The following is a 17983-nucleotide window of genomic DNA, read 5'->3' as shown; positions in this document are numbered from 1 at the left end:
ACATTTGACTTTCCCCAGCACTCTGTGTCCCATCTTGGGAACCTGGCCTGAGCAGACACGGCAGGATATCGGGCAGTCCCTGCACACTGCCCATGTGGAGGTCAAGGGGGCCTATGTGCACGTCACGTGGCATGACCGGGACCTAAACACCCATGCCCCCGTTCCGCTGAGGCAGCGGGAACTTCTGCAGCTCACAGAGGCTGAGGCGGAGGGTAAGGGGCATTGCAAGCTGGGAAGGCCATCTGGGATGGGGCTCATGGGCTGGGTATTCCTTGAAAGGCCATGGGATCCGTCCTGTTCAGGGAAAGGCACATGGAGTGTCAGTGATGTGGCTGAATCGTTCCCCTTACTCCCACCCCCGTGTCCGCTATGCGACGCGTTCCAGCAGCTGAGCCGGCCAAAGAGCCTCCCATGGAGCGAGAGGCAACCCTGGCTCTGCATCAGCCATCACCTTCAGGGTCCGAGCCAGCCTCCCCTCCACCGGCTGCTCCAGAACTGGAACAGGGGCTCCTAGGTTACGGATGGTCGCCGGGTCCTGAGGCACAGACGGCTGGGCCATCGGCTTGCCTGGGAGTTTGCACGCCAGCTGTCGCAGGTGCCACTGAGCCCACTCCAGCCGCAGAGGCATCCTGCCAACCCAAGAAGCGGCTCAAAGAGAAGGAGCCTGACCTCCTGGACTTCCCTCCCAAGCTGGTGGCAGAGCAGCTCACCTACATGGATGCGGTGAGCAGCTGGGCCCCCAGGGTAGGAGGGCAGGGCCGGCTTTTCTTCTGCTCTCCGCTGCCCTATACCGGCTTTTCCCTGATGTGGACTCCTAGGATATAGGGCCAGATCTCAGCTGCAGCCCTAACCGACCGGGGAAACCCATCAGGGTTTTTAGACCTGAGCTTTCACTGTCCAGCTGCGGACTGTGGAGACAGGCACTGAGAAGGACTGAGGCAGAGGTACCACGCAGATGCAATGACTCAGAAGCGAGAGCCCGTAAATGGGAAGGCTCTGGTCCCCCGCGGGGAGGAGGGCAGCTCCCTGTGTGCAATCCCGTCCATGGGTCGCCCACCCATCTGCCTGGGAGCCTGAGCACCATCAACCTGGCTTAGGCATCTGATGCGTCCTGAAGGACAGGCTAGACACGGAAAGCCATGCTTTCAGCCACCAGGTGACAATGGGCACCTGTAAGGAGACAGGGACCGCAGGGATGAGCATTTGGAGGAGGAGATGCCCCCTTGGGAGCACCACCTGGTGCGGCCCCCTGGACATGGAATGATCAGGGTGCACACGCCTTCCTTCCTCCCTTCCCTTGCCTCTCTTGGCTCCTGGGGCATCCCGCACTGGCTTCCCTCGGAGAAGAAGAGGGGCATGAAATGCAGGCTCTCTAAGCAGGCTCCGGCCACATTCGCAGCCTCCTGAGCTCCAGCTCTGACCTGGGACCCCTCCCGAGGACATGAGTCTTGCATGGGCGAACATGTGTGGGGCTCAACACACCTCCCCCTGTCCCCTAGGAGCTGTTCAAGAAGGTGGTGCCCCATCAGTGCCTGGGCTCCGTCTGGTCCCGGAGGAACAGGCCTGGCAACGAGCACCTGGCACCCACAGTCCGGGCCACCATCGCCCACTTCAATGCTGTGGCCAGCTGCATCGTCACCACGTGCCTTGGCGACCCAAGCATGACAGCCCGGGACAGGGCCGTGGTGGTGGGCCACTGGATCCGGGTGGCCAAGGTATGCTGTGGGAGGCCCAGCTCCCTGAGGCTCGCCTGAGCCTCGGGAACTGCTCTTCTGTCTCGCTCCCTTCTCAGGGCTGAAGGCCCTGCTCTAAGGCCTGTGGTCCCTAGGCTCTTCCTCCCGGGGGCATGGCCCAACGTTGGGACGCTCAGTTCCCACGTGACGCCTCCTTTGCAGTTAGGGAAAATCCTCCCTCTCGCCAGCAGTGTTCCTCTTTAGGGCTGACCTGTGCCCTTCTGCAGCTCCCTGGACATCAGCTTCACCCGTGGGGGAGCCCTAAACCGAGGGGGGCACTAAAGCTCTCGAGCATCTGGGGCTCCTGCTCTCCCACTGACAGCTCCTTCTCCTCCCTCCCCCAGGCCTGTCAGATCCTAGGGAACTACTCCTCCCTGCGTGCCATCCTGGCTGCTCTGCAGAGTGCCTCCCTCCACCGCCTGCAGAGGACATGGGACAACGTTTCCAGGTGAGGAGGCTTCTCTGCAGGAGGGGCCAGGATGGAGGCGGGATCTCCCACAGGCCTGTCCTTTGCCCCCCTCAGTCAGCTTGGACCTCCTGGGAGGCAGCAAACCCTGACCAAAGGACCTGGGCCCGGGGCTGCTCCTCTCAGCCTTCCTGGGGAACAGGCCACCAGGCCTCCTGCTTGAGAAATCCAATGTCCTCCATGCCCCACCCTGGCCTCAGCTGAATTCCATATTTCCACGTGGTGACTTGGCAGCCACTGAAGTCTCTGCCCATGGTTCAGCCAGAACCCCACCCAAACCGAGCTGTTCAATTAAGCTGGGAAGGGACGCCCAGGGGGACGCCCAGGAGAACGCCCTCCCATGTCCTACGAAGACCCCAGTGCTCAGAGCAGCCCAGAGCAAACCCTCAGCCAGCCCTGTGGACATGCGGGGCTGCTCCAAGAAAAGGGACTCGCACTCTACCCTGCCACGTTAGGACTCCCCTGAGCCTAACTTCTTTCCCTCTCTTCAGGAAGAGCTTCCGAACATTCCAACAGCTCTGCACAGAAGGCAACCCCCAGGGCAGGGAACTACTCATCAAGGTAGCACGGGAGGTGCAGGGCTCCAAGGACAGGAGAGGGGTGGGAGGAGGCGTGATCCTGTGTGGATGAAGTAGGGAATGGCCTGAAGCATTCCTCGGGGAGCAGAAGCCTTTGGCAGGAATGTGCTGACAGCCTGGGCTGAAGATTCCCCCTGGGGCTGGGACAAGCGGGTGCTGCCCATCCAGACTCCCTAGGCTAGATTTCAGGTCTCTCTGTGTCCATCCATCGAGAAGGTCCACATGGGGGCCCACATGAACGCGGACAGCCCAGAGGACAGGCCCCTGCTCACAGATGGGGTGGGGATGGGTTGTGGGCCACAAAAATGATGATCCTAAGAGGATCCTGAGTGCTCAGGAGACCGCAGGAGGTAGGTGGAGTTCCCCCTTCTGCCCATGGGAAAACAGGCTCAGGGAGGCCAGGCTCCAAGCTCCAGGTCCCCCATGGACTGAATGGGGGAGCTGAGATTGTTCTAGAAGGACTCGTGGCATGCTTCAGGGGAATGGAGCGTCAGTATCAGCAGACGTAGGTCGGACGTCTAGGGTCTGCAGTCAAAGACGGTGGGCGCAAGGGGACTGAGGCTATTCTGCTCTCAAGGATCTTGTCCTTGGCCCTCTAGAAGCGGCCCTCGAACAAACTGGCCAGCCTGGTGAGGCAGCTGCAGAGAGCGCGGAAGGGGCTGCCCAAGAAGGTGAGTGTGCCTGAGGGACAGGGCCTCCAAGGCCAGGGGAGAGGGGCTCCTCCCTGAGGGCTAGAAGCGTCCAGATCAGGACAGGTGGGACCTGCCACTCCAGCTCCACCTCCTGCCTGCCGCCACAGTTGCTCAATGTCTTCTTTCCTGGGGACCAGGAGGAAGGAGTCTAGCAGGCTGGGTAGAGAATGGATTTGGGGCTGGGGAGGGGCCCGGGGCTCCATAGCCAGGGGGTTTTTTGAATTTCAAAAAGCAGGCCCTGGAGGGGATTAGGAGGAGTCTGATGTTCTGGGAGGGTGAGGGGAAAGCGAATCCAGGGGAAGCAACTAAGGGTCCTAGGCCCTTTTCCATGTGGGAAAGTGGGGTGGGCCAGGACGCTGAAGTCTTTTCGGGGAGGGCCCCTGTGGGCACCAGACAGCAGGGACTCATCCCAAACCTACCCCTCATGACACAGGGTGTCGTCCCATACCTTGGCACTTTCCTCTCCGACCTGGTGGTGCTTGATACAGCAATGGAGGACTACCTGGAGGTGGGTGAGCCTGAGGATTGTGGAGGAGGGACCAGAGTCCTGAGGACAGGGAGCAGAGAGTCCCCGGACTGAGCCCTGAGCTCTGAGTCCTTCGGAGACCTCCCTTCCCCACAGCCTCACAGCCGCCCCTAAGAACTGGCATCTCTTGCCCATCTCAGTGCTGAGGGAAGGGAGTCTGCGCCCATCTCAGTGCTGAGGGAAGGGAGTCTGCACCCAGACGGGTGGCCCAAGACTGGGGAAGCACCAGCGCATCCTGAAGGTGAAGCTGCATGCGCTCTGTGTGCATGGGCTGCAGCCTCTCCCTCAGACCTTGCCTGTCGGGGACAGTGAAGTCAGGACCCTGCACATCAGCCACACTTCAGGAGCCCAGCAGATCCTGCCTGCCTGAGGCGTCTGCCGCTCCCTTCAGTCACCACAGAGTGTTGTGCTGCAGGGTGCTGACCGGGAGCCCTTTCACCATCCCCCAGTCTTCCTTCCTCTGGACCCCAGGGCTTGCCCTAACCCCAGTCTCATTGTGTGTGTGGCTTGGCGGCCCACTCCGGGGTCCTGGCCTACGCGCAGCCTCAGAACGGGTGGGTGTAAGGTGCTAGGACTGACCGGGGGCCTCTTTCTGAAGGACAATGGTTGTCTACTTTCCAGGGCAATGAGATCAACCACCGCAAAAAGAATAAGGTGAGCATACGTAGCCCTGGCTGTAGGGAAGGGCAGGCAGACCCTATCAGAGACGCCCCTGGGAAGAACATTGCTTGGCTCCATCCACTCCCCTCCATCTCCCATTTCCTGGGACAGGTTGCTAAGAATGAAGTGCAAGACCCATCGAGTCAGTCAGTAGGGATCCACAAGGGCATCAAGGAGAACTTCCCTTGATGGAGGAGGGGCTAATTCTACTAGCCTCTGAGAACAGTTTGGGACCAGACGAAGTTGCATGCAGGAGGGTGGTCATGTGTGCCAAGACCCAGGACCCGACCCCTGTCCCGCTGCTCGGCCCTCACCTGGCCCTGTAGCTTCCCCACCCAGGCTCAGGGTGCATCCTGTGCCTCTGTCCCGGCCCAGGAATACCGAGTCCTCACGGACATCATGCTGCTCCAGGCGGCGGCAGAGAATTACTGCCTAGAGCCCCAGCATCCATTCACGGCCTGGTTCTGGGCTGTGGAGCGGCTCAGCGAGGAGGACAGGTGAGGCCCACTCAGGAGCTGGGTCAGGCGACGTCGGGGTGGACTCTTTCTGCTGGCCCCGCCTGGGATCCTCCTTCTAGGGCTCCCTGGGCAGCCAGACACCAGCTGTGGGAAAACCCTGGGAGGGACTCCTGAATGCCAGCTGCTGCTCAACTCACAGGTGTCCCTCTGTCCTTAGCTACAACCTGTCATGCCAGCTGGAGCCGCGGTCCTAGCTGGCCAGCAGAACACAAGCACCAGGACCACTGGCTACAGCCACCATCAGACCTGAACCCGTGCACACTGGCTGAGCCAAGGATTGCCCCTCGGCCCCTGGGCTACTTGTGGTGCACGAGCCCCATCCGCTGCTCAACACCCCTTCCTCTCCCCTACAGAATTACTTGTTCTGGAAGGGGCAATATTGAATATAATTAAAGGGTTGTTATTTAACCACAACCACCACCACCACAACAACAAAAAGGAATGAGAACCCTTGGGATTAAAGTTTTCTTACCCAAATAATAATAGTAGTAGTAGTAATAATAATAATAATAATAATAATAATAATAATAATAATAAAGGTTTTTATATTCTCCTCTACCTGCCCACGTGTGCGTTTGGTTCTTTTATTTCCTACGGTAATGTACAACGTGTACAGACTCTCTTCTTCATTCCTGAACCCAGAAATCTTACAGAGTCAGCAGCTATTCAATGGGGCAGAAAGGAGAGGAGCCAGCCCTCCTCACTTCTGGTGGCACTACTCATTACTGGTGGCACCTCCCAATGCCGTTTCCTCAGAGGACAGGTTCATTTCTGTGTCAGGCATCTGGGCAAACAGCAGACACAGCCCTCAGGACCCCTGAGATGGAGACGTTGCAGGTCCTTCCCCAGGAAGGCAACAAACCCTGACCAGGCGAGTCCTGGAGAGTTCCTTCCCCTCCCCAGAACTATGTGCTGCCCAGGAGAGGGGCTGCTACTCTACCCTCTAAAGCAAGGAGGACGATGTCTTGCTTCCTTGGGGATATGCTACGTGTGCGTGTGTTTGTGCGGGTTTGGACCCAGTATTTGGGACTGACGGTTGTCGAGTTCAGTCTCCTGAATTGCATCAGCACGATGTAGGGAAAACACATGCAAAGAGATTCAACCCTGCCTGTGGAAGCTCCAAAATCTGAGGAAGATATTTTGTAAATGGAAGAAGGGCAGGCAGGACGTCCCGTCCTCAGTTTCCCTAGAGGCTCTCCAGGTTCACCCTTTACCAAGACTGGAATCCCCCTGGGATCCTTATCCAGGATCTCTGGATTCCTTTTCCCTGCTTCTTTTGGGTGAGGCTGGAGAAAAACGAAAGAAACTGGGAGGTGTCTCTGGCTCTATTCACGTCTATGCTGACCTAGGAGCTAGGATGTCCAGCCATCCTGCATTTCCTTACGCAGTTCTTGGCAAGGCCGTGGGGCCCTTCAGGCCCCTGACCCTCTTGGTCAGGTCCATGGTAGCCACTGCTCCCTGGCTGGGGCCTGATGGAGCAGAGATTGGTTCTCCCTTGCCAGGATAAAGGTTCAGATCCTTGACCAGAGAAACCCCACACTCTCCTGGCTGGCCAAGGGCACTGTCAGGTCCAGGTGGTTCTGAAGTCCCTGGTCTCCATCATCCACCAGGTGACACACCCATGTTCCACTCACTTGTCTGAAATGGGGAACTCGCCTGACGCGGTAGACCAACACACACATGGAATGTGAGCAGGGGAGAAGCGTCTATCATGCAAATGGATGCGAAACGAAGCAAGGGTAGGAATCCTTCTCTCCAGACACAACAGACTCTGAACCAAAGGGGGGAGGTACGAAGCCACAGAGAAGGACACTACTTCCTCGCAAGGGAGGCCATGTAATAGGAGAGAACATCTCGAAATATGTAGACACGCACCATGGGAGCACCCAAAGGCATCCAACAGTGCATAACAAACATAAAGTCACCTTTGACAGCCGTACCATGCAGTGGGGGACTCTAACACCCCACATCTGCTAATGGACACAGGATCCAAACTGACAATCAACAGGGAATCTATGGCTTTGAGGGATGCACCCGTTTCAACACGTAGATGCAGAACCTTCCACCCTGAAACCGCAGCATCCGCAGTGCTGGATTTCCAGTGCACATGGAACATTCTCCAGAGTAGATCACACGTTAGGGCACAACCCAAGTCTCAACAAACTCCAAAAGATGGATATCATCCCACGCATCTTTTCTCAGCACGATGCTACGGAACGCCAAATGAACCCTAAGAGCAACCCTGGAGAGACCACGAATCCATGGAAGTTCAATTACATGCTACCCAACCAGCACTGGGTCAACCCGGAATCCAAAGAGGATGTCCAAAATTACATGGAAGCAAAAGGACACGCCAAGGGTCCCCAACCTTGCAGATACAGCGCCAGGGAATCTAAGAAGACAGGATCCAGCACCACAAGAAAAATCCCCAATACCATCAGCTGACACATAAGGACCTAGCCAAAGCACAACACAGAGCTCCTGAGCAGTCGCTCAGCCTGGGCGAGTTGGAGCTCCTGCTGTTGGGTGCAGGCTTAGCTTCCATCTCGACTCTAAGTCCCAGCCTGGGGGGTGTTCTTTCCTTTCTCCCAGGACCATCCCCACCAGGGCCACTGGGGAATCAACCCTTCAGGGGGTTCTCGGCAGAGAGAAATGGCCCAAAGGGCCCAGGAAACAACCACCCCTTCCCCACTGGTGGATCAAGGTGGCCCATTAGCGCTCCCTCTGTGGAACATTCCACAGTGCTTTTGGGGGGACGACCCTCTCAGGCTCTGATGCCCAGGGTTTCTCGGCAAAGGGCAGATTCCGACTGAGTACCCCTGGGAGGGACCTGACACTCTGCACTTCCAGCATGCTCGCAGCTAATGCCCCGGCCACCTGTCCCCGGAGCACACGGAGAGACAACTTGCCAGCGAACCAGTGGACAAAACGTCCTCTCTTTCACCACCAGGAAGAGATCGATGCGCAACCGTCTGGCAGCCACAAAGAGGTGTTTGATTGTCAGGAAGATCAACAGCCAGGCAGGGCTTGGTCCACCCCCACAGGCCTCTCCTCCTCTTCTCCTCCAGAGTATAGGGAGGCAGGATGGCAGGAAAGACAGTTTGTTCAGTGGAAGCGAAATCCTGAGCTTGAGTCCCTTTCTCCCTAGTAGCCTGGGCACTCCTACGCTGCTTCCACTGTGGCCTCTGTGCAAGGCCATTCGAAACACCAGTGCTGGCTTGCGAAGTTCCGGGATACTGGGCAGAAAGCGATGGAACACAAGAGAGTCCCAGGGAAGTGACAACGGGTTTGGTCATGAAAGCTTGAAGCTGTCAAAGACCATCTCTTGCCCTATGTTCCCTTGGTCAGAAACCTTTCAGCAACCGCTCAGAGGAGAGACAGGCAGGTACAGAGCAGGGATGGGGAACCCTGGGAGCCACTGTGGACCGAACCGTGGGTGTTTTGTTAACATGGGCTTTGATTCATGTGTGACTTTTCAGAAACAGAAAAGAATAAAGGGAATCAGGAAACAGAGGCAATCAAAAACACCGGCTCAAATATAGGGAACATACTGTTGGGAACCAGGTGGGCGGATGGGTGGAAGAGGGGGTGGGGATTAAGAAGACACTTACTGTGCTGAGCACCGAGTCACATACAGAATTCCTGAATCCCTACTCTTCAACTGAAACGACGAAAATACTGTACGTCCATTAGACTGTATTTTCAAAATTGTCTTTGAAAGGTGGGTATTAGGAGACCAAAATGAGATTACGCTCTGAGAGTTTCCCAATCAGGTCTCCTCAGGCTGTACGTGAATGCACCTTAAAGATCAGTGAAAGAGCCCAAAGACAAAAGTGACATCTGTTGATATGGAAAGGCCAGTGCCCACCTCTGTGATCACAGAAAACACACACCTTCCTAGGATATTGGCTGTCGTAAAAGCATTTCACCGACGTCCCCTTGGAGCTACGCTCCTCTGGTATTTCCATTCTCCTTGGTTGTGTGTCCTCATGGAGTAGTTGAAGGGAATATTGCTACCCCGTGTTTGGTGGACTAAACCAAAGCTGGCTATTTCTAGCCCCTGGAAGACTGAGCTAAAGGGCCTTCTGGAAAACATTGCACAACTGGATCTCTCATCGTCTTCCAGAGAAGGAAAGGGAGGCCCCAAAGGGCACCAGTGGAACAGGAACACAGAGGAGGTTCTCCTGACACCAGCATCAGGATCCCAACTCCCTGAGCAAGAATGAAGAACCCCCGTCCCCCCACACACAATGGACACATATCACTGGAATGGGTCAGTTCCCAGGAAAAGCGAAATGCGGCCAAACATGGAAAGGTACACAATAACCTCACTGAAAGAAAGCCCACTGGGATCCCCTGCCCTGGGTCTTAAGTTCCACCTATGCATGAAGCCATTTGATAATCACAGGGGAAGGGAGGGAAAACTGAATGGGAAGCCACCAGAGAGGGAGAAAAACGATGCGAGGCTCTTCTCTAAGAAACAAGCAGAGGAGCCTAACAAATAGCAGGGAGCACATGGGGAGTTAGAGAGGAGAAGGGAGTTAGGGAAAACTGGAAGGGGAGGTGAACCTTGAGAGACTATAGACTCTGGAAAACAATCTGAGGGTTTTGAAGGGGCGGGGGCGTGGGAGGTCGGGGTACCAGGTGGTGGGTATTATAGAGGGCACGGATTGCACGGAGCACTGGGGGTGGTGCAAAAATAATGAATACTGTTATCCTGAAAATAAAGAAAAATTAAATTAAAAAAAAAAGCAAAGAAACAAGCAGAGGGTTGCTGGAGGGGAGGTGGGTGCGGGTATGGGACAATTCGGGCAGGAGCATAAAGGAGGGCATGCGATGGGATGAGCACTGGGGGTGAAACGCAACTGATGAACAGCTGGGCACTACTACCTCGGAAGCTGATGAGGAACTGTACGGTGGCTTACTGACTTTCCACAACAACAACAAAATACAATCCAAGGTTCTGTGTTTCCTTGATTTTCAAAGTGGAAAATACGGGATGATTTCTTTTCTTCCCTCAAGCAAGGAAATGACATAGCCTATTCACGAAAAGGCAATGCTCAGGACATTCTACCCCTTTCAGCCCTAAAGAAGTTTTTCAAACAGGCTTTCACCAGTTGCAGTCCTCATGCCCTTCTAGTCATTTCGGAGCACTCTTGACAGGGGGCAAACCCTTTTTTTCTTCAAGGTGACTCACCCCAAGCAGGTAATATCCCTATGTGCCACAGGAGTGACTACAGGTGTGCCCCCCCCCCCAACCTTTCCAAGGGCCTCACTACAAGTTTTCCAGAAAGGTGGCATGAATAGTACTGGCTGGAAGGTGGATGCTGCATGACATCCATCCCTTTGTTCACTTGAGGGATGACTAGGGGCAAAGTCTCCATCTCAGTCGTGGACGTGCCAGAGCTCTCCAGCTCCCCTTCAGACACGGCCCTGCCCTCTCTCCCATAGAAGAACCTGCAGAACTACGTGACCATGAACTGGGAACACACAACAAGGGTACAAAGGTCTTACCTGAATTCAGCTCAGCATGGCAATGACAGACTGGTCCCTCTTGGAGGTTGTTCCCAGTGTCCTTGAGGCATTCGAACCCCTTCTTGGCGGCTGACTCCAGACAGTGGCTCACCTGTCACAGTGGCTCATGATAGAGGGATGAGAAGTTCCTCGGAGACAGGTGTCACCACACCACTATCATCACCCTTTGTCGTGGAATAAATCTATGTCCCTCGTCGGATTAAGAAACCCTTCAAACAGGACTGGAGCAGGTGGCAATAAAAGGCTCCCTTTGAAGAAGGGCTGAGCTTGGGGACATGTCCAGTCCTATGTCTCACTGCTGCCATCACCACACACAGTGGTGCCCCAAATGGGCAGGGTACCATTTCCAGTACACGGCTCCTGCTCGCCCAAGGTACCTATTCCTATCATCGCGCCATCGCATCTGGTCAGGACCCCAGCATTAGGCCTGTGCGTCTCCAGTTCCTGCTGCTGCCTGCCTCCACCAGCGATCCTGTTTCCTCTCTGAATTCCGAGCGCCGCAGCATCCATCTTCCTCACCTTCACAAAACAGGATTGTGCAATGATTTCATGGATACGACCTGCAAGGCACAGGATGGAAAAGAAAAGGAAACTCACACCCTGGACATTCAGGATACTTAAAATCTTTGTGACTTGAATGACGTTATCAACCAAGGGAAAGCACAGTCCAGAAGTCGGGAAAGCATGTTTGCAAACCATGGATCTGGCAGGTTCTCAATATCCACAATATCTAGAGATCCCAGGAACTCAACAACATCAACAACAAGAGAAAAACAAGTCAAATGTGATGTGTGAATGTACACATGGGCAAGAGACATAACCTCAAAGCTATACGCAAGGAAGGAAATTGCAAGCAATGAGATACCTTTATGAATCCATGAGGTTGGCTCCCCATGGAAAAAGAAAAACAAAACAAAACACAACAAAGCAAAACAAAACAAAACAAAACACTCGGGAGAAAGGAAAAGACCAAGCCATGGCAAAGATAAAGAGAATTAGGAACCTTGCTGATTGGGTGTGGTAGGAATGTTTAAGGGCATGCTTGTGAAATCAGTATGACAGCTCTTCACAAAAATCAACTTGAGTGGGACACCTGGGTGGCTCAGTCTGTTGAGGTCTCAGGATCCTGGGATGGAGTCCCACATCGGGCTTCTTGCTCAGCCGGGAGCCTGCTTCTCCCCTGCCTGCTCTGCCTGCCACTTCTCCTGCTTCTGCATGCCTCTTTCTCACGCTGACAAATGAATAAATAAACCGTTTTTAAAAAATCAACTTTCGCACTACCATGTGTTTTAGTACTTGCCCTTCTGTGCTAGGTACCCACATTCATGAACAGGATAGTATGGTCCTGGAGACTTATCTGAGCACACCTTCTCATGGCAGCATGGTTCCTAAAAGCTAACCCATGAACGCAATCCAAGTATCTGTCCAGGGAGGAACAGATGTTGTATATACAGACGTTGGGATAGTATTCATTCGCTAAAGAGGACAAAAACATTGACATGCGCCACCCCGTGGGCGAACGTTGAGGAGGGTGTGCTAAGTGAGAGGAGTATGCATGAAGATAACCAACTTGGACTCCACTCTTAGGACCTACCTAGAGTGGACTCCGAAGGACAGAAAGTAGAATGGTGTTTGCCAAGGGCTGGAAGGAGGCGCTCGCGGGAAGAGTCTGACGCATGCTAAAGAGCTTTAGATGGACAAGATGCCAAGGAGATGGGAAGGTGGGTTCCAGGGAGCCTGGGACAAAGACATTAATGCTTTTTAAGACATTTAGAATGTACTCCGTGAACTTCATGGACTTCACGACCTAAAAATAAATTGCACTGAAAAGCTGCAAAGATGGAGAAATGAACACAGGACCATTTCATCTGGCCCTTTATACCCTTTCCAGGTAGGTCCTCTCTCAGCCATTCGACTTCTGCCATTTTCCTTGAGACAACATGGAGCCAACAAAATGTCCTTCTGTGCCTACTTCGAGGTTGAAAGACAGAATTGCCCCACCCGGGACAACTTTATGTGAGAAGGTATTTTTCAGAGTTAATTTCTTGAGACCTGTTATTCCTTGATCATGTTTTCAAACAGAACCCAAACTGAACATTCTCCTTCGTCTGCTTGATTTTTCCTTCCCTGATTTTTTCCCCCCACTCAGAACCCATTGTTGATGCAAGGGCTTGGGTGTTCCTATGCCTGTCGTCATCTACTGACTTTAGCTTCTGCTGTTTCCAGTTTTGCTTACGTGTCATTCCTTTACCAAGTCAACTTTCCCGAGGCTCATTATGAATAGTAAAATATTTTCGGCCCCAGTTGGATTGAAAGAACTGACATCGAGCACTGTGCACGTCTCAGCTACACAACACAATGACTTCATGTTCCTAGGCCCTAAAAGGATGACCAGAATAAGCGGTGTTCACAAGGATTCCTGACCATGGGGGTGGGCGCAGGGAGTTCTTGGCCATATTCCTTGGCTGTCTAGGAGTATGTTCCCAGGCGTGGAACTCTGGGATCCTACGGTAGATTGTTGGTTGGGAGCATAGGAGCTAACAAATGCCGGTGAGGACAGGGAGAACAGGGAACCCTTGGACACCATCCGTGGGAATGCACACTGGCACAAGTCACTGTGCAACACAGTATGGAGGGTCCCACAGTCTAGAGATGGACCAACGCACCAAACAGTGCCATGCGAAAGAAAAGAGCAAGCGTTCCGTGAGACAAACGAAGAATACTCTGAAAGAGGGCTGCAGAGTCATTGGAGAGAAAGGCCCGAAAGGCCTCACTGAGGGGGACAGCGCTGAGGACAGAATAAAAACAAGGGAGCTAGTCCCACACAAGTCTGGCTGCCCTGTGTCATGAAGAGGGAAGGCACCTCTGCCTTAGAGCCTCACTACCAGAAGCTGGGTTGGCCAGAGGACATGAAAGAGGCATCCAGTGTGGCTGGAGAGCAACTGGGAGCAGAGCAGAGGGTGGTGAGGAAGGCAGGGACAGGGCCTCAGGCCTGGGAGACAGGTAGCGATCTCTTGTCCCTCTGCAACGGCATTGCCCCAATACCCTGCATCTTCAAATGCATGGACTGAATGCCCCACAGTTGTTGCAGAAGAGGAATGGAGGCACAATTCCGCATGCTTCCTCCACATCACCATACTTGTGAGCCCGTGGTTGTAACTGAGGCTGGACTAGCAGAGGATTTTCCCCAACTTAGCACCCATCATTCGGGGAGCCATTCAACTCAGAATCTGAGTTTCTGGGCGCATGTTGGCCTTGCCACTGCCTCCGATCCTGGCACTGTGAGCCTCGATAGATGGCAGCGCCAACCATCTGGGCATGTTTTTCGCTTCAGATTCCGAGAAGAAAAGGGGAACAAGGGAGAAGTGGACCATGAGCAAAGAAACTAGGAAGTGCGAAACTCCTTGCCTGACATCTAGAGAAACACGAGGCATGCTATTTCATCACGTTGAGTAAGTACATCGCGTGGCTCAGAAGCCACTCGCTAACCACCCAGAGCTTGCAGAGTGATGCCTCCACCACAGGTCAGGATCCCTGGGAGCCACTGTGAAGGCTGCTCCCCTCATATACCAGAACGAGGGAAAGAGGTCTCCTTCTAAAGCTATGTGGGAAACAACTGAACCGTTTCACTACCGAGGATGACAAAGTCTGCATCTTCGTGCATTTCCACCCCATCATGGTGCCCCATTATAATGACGCCAAGAGGGAAAGGGACGGTTCCAAAACGACACAAAACCGGGACCCAGGCCTCCTCGCAGCGTTCCTCCAGGCCACGTCCCACCCCTTCCTGCAATTCATCTGGCCTTCTATGTGTGCCTCTGATTTCCCGTGACACCGTCGCACACATACCACAAATACGGTCTACATACACCCTAAGATGTCCCAAGGAACTAGATTCTCCCTGGTCCCCACTATGCAGGTTGGGAATGTGGGCACTAGGGGAGACACACAATGACTGAGGACACAGGAGTGGGAAAGGACAGAGAACAAACGTCTGACTTCAGCTCTGTCTCCTGAAAGGGAGGACCTGAGTGCCAATTCCAGAGCATGGTGCCTCTGGCACTTTTGGCTCATTGTGTACAGTCCCGGGGAAGAGAGGTCAAGAGCCAAGTGAAGGGGCTGCAGAGAGGGGGTGACTTTAGGAAGGGCCCCAGGTATTAGAATCCTGAAAGCGTGACCTCATATTCTTCATGATAGGCCCCAACTGAACTTAGAACTCTGGCAACCAGGCACCCACTTTCAAAGGGCAACCTGCTCTCCAGCACACTTGAGTGGAGACCTTCGACAGAACACCATGTTCAGTTGTTGTCTTCCTACTTCCAGGGGTGCTGGGCCCACAGGAGCCCAGAGCCAGAGACATGACTGCAGTTGCAGACAGTGCTTCAGCCCTCTTTTCCGAAGCTTCTGGTCATGGGGCCGGAGACACCAACAGGTAACACAAGGCAGCTCGGGGCAGCCCACTGGAGAGTGGGCAACAACTGTGGTCCCACCTCAGCGGGCACACACCACTGTCCCTTACTGTGTGGGAGCGCATCTCTCTCTCTCTCTCTCTCTCTCTCTCTCTCTCTCTCTCTCTCCCTGTTTGTGTGTGTGTGTGTGTGTGTGTGTGTGTGTGTGTGTGTTTGTAGAAGTGGGGACAGGGGATGAGGGATATGCCCTTCCTGGGCAGAAGCAAGCTGCCTGGTGTTGGAGGCTGGACCCATCTGTCATGTTCATACCCCAGGTCATAGCAGGCTGGATGAAAAGGGGAGGGTGACACAATGATAAGGCTCATGGTAGTCATGAGCCTTAGAGTGTCCTCTGGCTACGTCCTTGCTCAATGTCTTTTCAGCCATCCCTCTTAGCCTGAACTGGAGAACACGATGTCTAGTGGGGGTGTCCCCTGGTGGCAATGTTCCGGGAGGCTGCTAATGGCTCTTGGCCCTGTGTCTATGGGGCACTGCCTTTTCAGAGCTGCACCCCAGAGACTGTGAATGAGCTGGCTGGGGACTTCAACGACTCCAACTCGCTGGACAAGGGTCAGGTGTCCCAGGCCACCCAGGATCAGTGCTGCTCTGAGGTGAGAATAGGAAGAAGCTCCTCCACACCCAGGGCCCCCATGCAACGATGGGGACAAACCTGGGGCCTTCCCAGAGTGTTTCCACTTGACTATTCCACCGGCCCCACCCCAGAGTAACCCACACCTCCGCACATATGCCACACCTATGGGTAAGTAAGGGAGGAAGACACTCTTCACCTACGTGGGACTGGTAGAGAATAGAGTGAATGCTTTCCGTGGCATGGGGGGAAGTTGTTTTGATTTCTTTCCTCTGGCCTTGTGTTGCTTTTCACAAAGCCATGAGTATCTTGGCCTTTTCCCACGGGTTTTACGATTTTCCCTACTCATGCCAGCTAACAAGTGGAGAACCCAGCTGGGTTCTGGAGAACTGGCCCACGCCCTTCTAAATCCTCATACCAGATAGGGTGATTGAACCTACAAAAGGGCCGGTGGGATCAAGCCATTCTACAGGTCTTTCTGGAATGTATCAACTCTCAGAACACATCGAATCCTAGGAGGTCCACCAGCTCACAGGCTCTTTCCCTCTAGGTCCTCACAGTCCCCCTTTCTAAAGGACGTGGTCTGCTACAGTGACTCGGTCTAGCATTGCTGCTGGAACTTGACGTGACTCAAACTGCTTGCCATTCCAGCAATGCTGCAAGGAAAGGGCACCTCAAGGGTCCTCACAGATGATTTGGGTCACTCCATCTGCCAGACCGTAGACCCAAAGATTGGGTGGAAGGCCTCCGATGCCTCCTGGCCCAGGTAGCTGGCTCTGGCATGAGCTGCTGCAAGGCTTCAGCTACTCCATCTCCCTTGACAAGCAGCAGGGACCTCAGGCCACCAACAACATCCAGTCCTGGTCTGGGGTGAGAACGGGCCCAGGTTCATGGCCAGTCTCAGGACCCAGAGATGACCGGGGCCAGCCCACAGCCCAGACTAGACACAACTGGCTGCCCTGGGGCCTGCCAAGGAAGGTGGTTTCCCCCTGAACCTTTCTGCCCCTGACAGCAACAGGCCAAACCGCATCAGCATAGGCGAAATGCCATGTAGCCCATGCTTTGGACAGATCTCAGACCCAACGCGGATGACCTTGAGCAGGCTTGGAGATTCTCAACCTCTCTTTTCTCCTCTCAACAGTAGGGCTCCTTCCTCATGACTCCATGGCATACACATACAGATCTTCATACGGGCTAGGAAGAGACAGACAGGCTATTGCTGTCCAGCGAACCACACATGTTGAAGTCACCAGTACATTTAAGCCTAGATGGGTCCTTTGGAGGTTGGTTTTAGGTTTTCAGCCAAGAACCTTTTTTCTGGGTGGGCACACAAGTCCCTCGTCGTCTTGCCCAAGTTCCCAAAGGGATGGGAGGATGCAGTCTGAGCTCCAGACCCTGCTCTTCCTGGGGCTTCACGGCGTTGAAGCTGACTATGTTGCTCCCCACCCCGCCCCCTTGTCTGCCTGCTGGAAAAGGCATCATCCCTGTCCCCGGACGAGGCCTGCACGATGCTGGAGCTCAAACAAGGCACAGTGCAGAGATGGAGACATTCCCTGCTGCTATCCTTCCCGGATAGAAGCCTCTCAATCGTCACCACCATGTTCTCCATCTATCAGATGTTCCCGTCAGCCCGGCAGGTCCGGGATCACCAGTTCCCTCGGTGAGTGCCCACCTCATAGCCAGCACAAGGGGGAGCCTTCCGTCTACTAGTTGTAGGACTTGGGAATGTCACTGCACCTCTCTGACTTTCCCTCTCCTGTCCGGAAAAGTGGAGGTGCTAAGAGGATGAACCTCGTAGGGCGACTGCAGGGAGTCATGGGAGGAAACATGGCACGCGCCTCTCTGGGGCCCGGCTCTGCAGAAAGGGCTGCTGGACATGCTGGGCGTCTTCGCGCTGAACATTTCCCTCTCCAGGGAAGACGCGTTCAGGCTCAACCCTCACAGGCCTGTGGTCCTTCTGGGTCTAGAGAAAGGAAACGGAAAGCTGGCAGCTTTCCTATTGGCAAAGGACCTCTGAGATGCCATCTAGCTGGTCCTGACTGTGGTCCTTTATGTGCCCAGGTCGAGGGGACACTGGGAGCAGGCAGAGCAGCCCAAGGGCCACTCAGGATTTGCAAAGTCCTGTTTGGGATGATTTCATTCAATCATGGCTCTTAAGCACCTAGGAATGCAGGCTCTCTCTAGTCACCAAGAGCAGTGAATGGGTAACGTAGAGACAATGTCTGGGTCTCCATTCTC

General features: G+C 54.3%; 1 long non-coding RNA gene across 1 annotated transcript in view; it reads right to left on the bottom strand.

Annotated features, from left to right (window-relative positions):
* The window catches only part of LOC309857432, a 296182-nt gene that overhangs the window by 13013 nt on the left and 265186 nt on the right, over nucleotides 1-17983 (bottom strand). The window contains exon 14 of the long non-coding RNA XR_014307711.1: nucleotides 10688-11268. This is a non-coding gene — a long non-coding RNA (uncharacterized lncRNA). The remainder of the gene's footprint in view (nucleotides 1-10687; nucleotides 11269-17983) is intronic.

This window comes from Mustela nivalis (assembly GCF_964662115.1).
Source record: "Mustela nivalis genome assembly, contig: HAP1_SCAFFOLD_701, whole genome shotgun sequence".
Taxonomy (NCBI): Eukaryota; Metazoa; Chordata; class Mammalia; order Carnivora; family Mustelidae; genus Mustela; species Mustela nivalis.
Note: the sequence above shows the minus strand (reverse complement) of the source record. Positions and strands in the feature narration are given on the sequence as shown.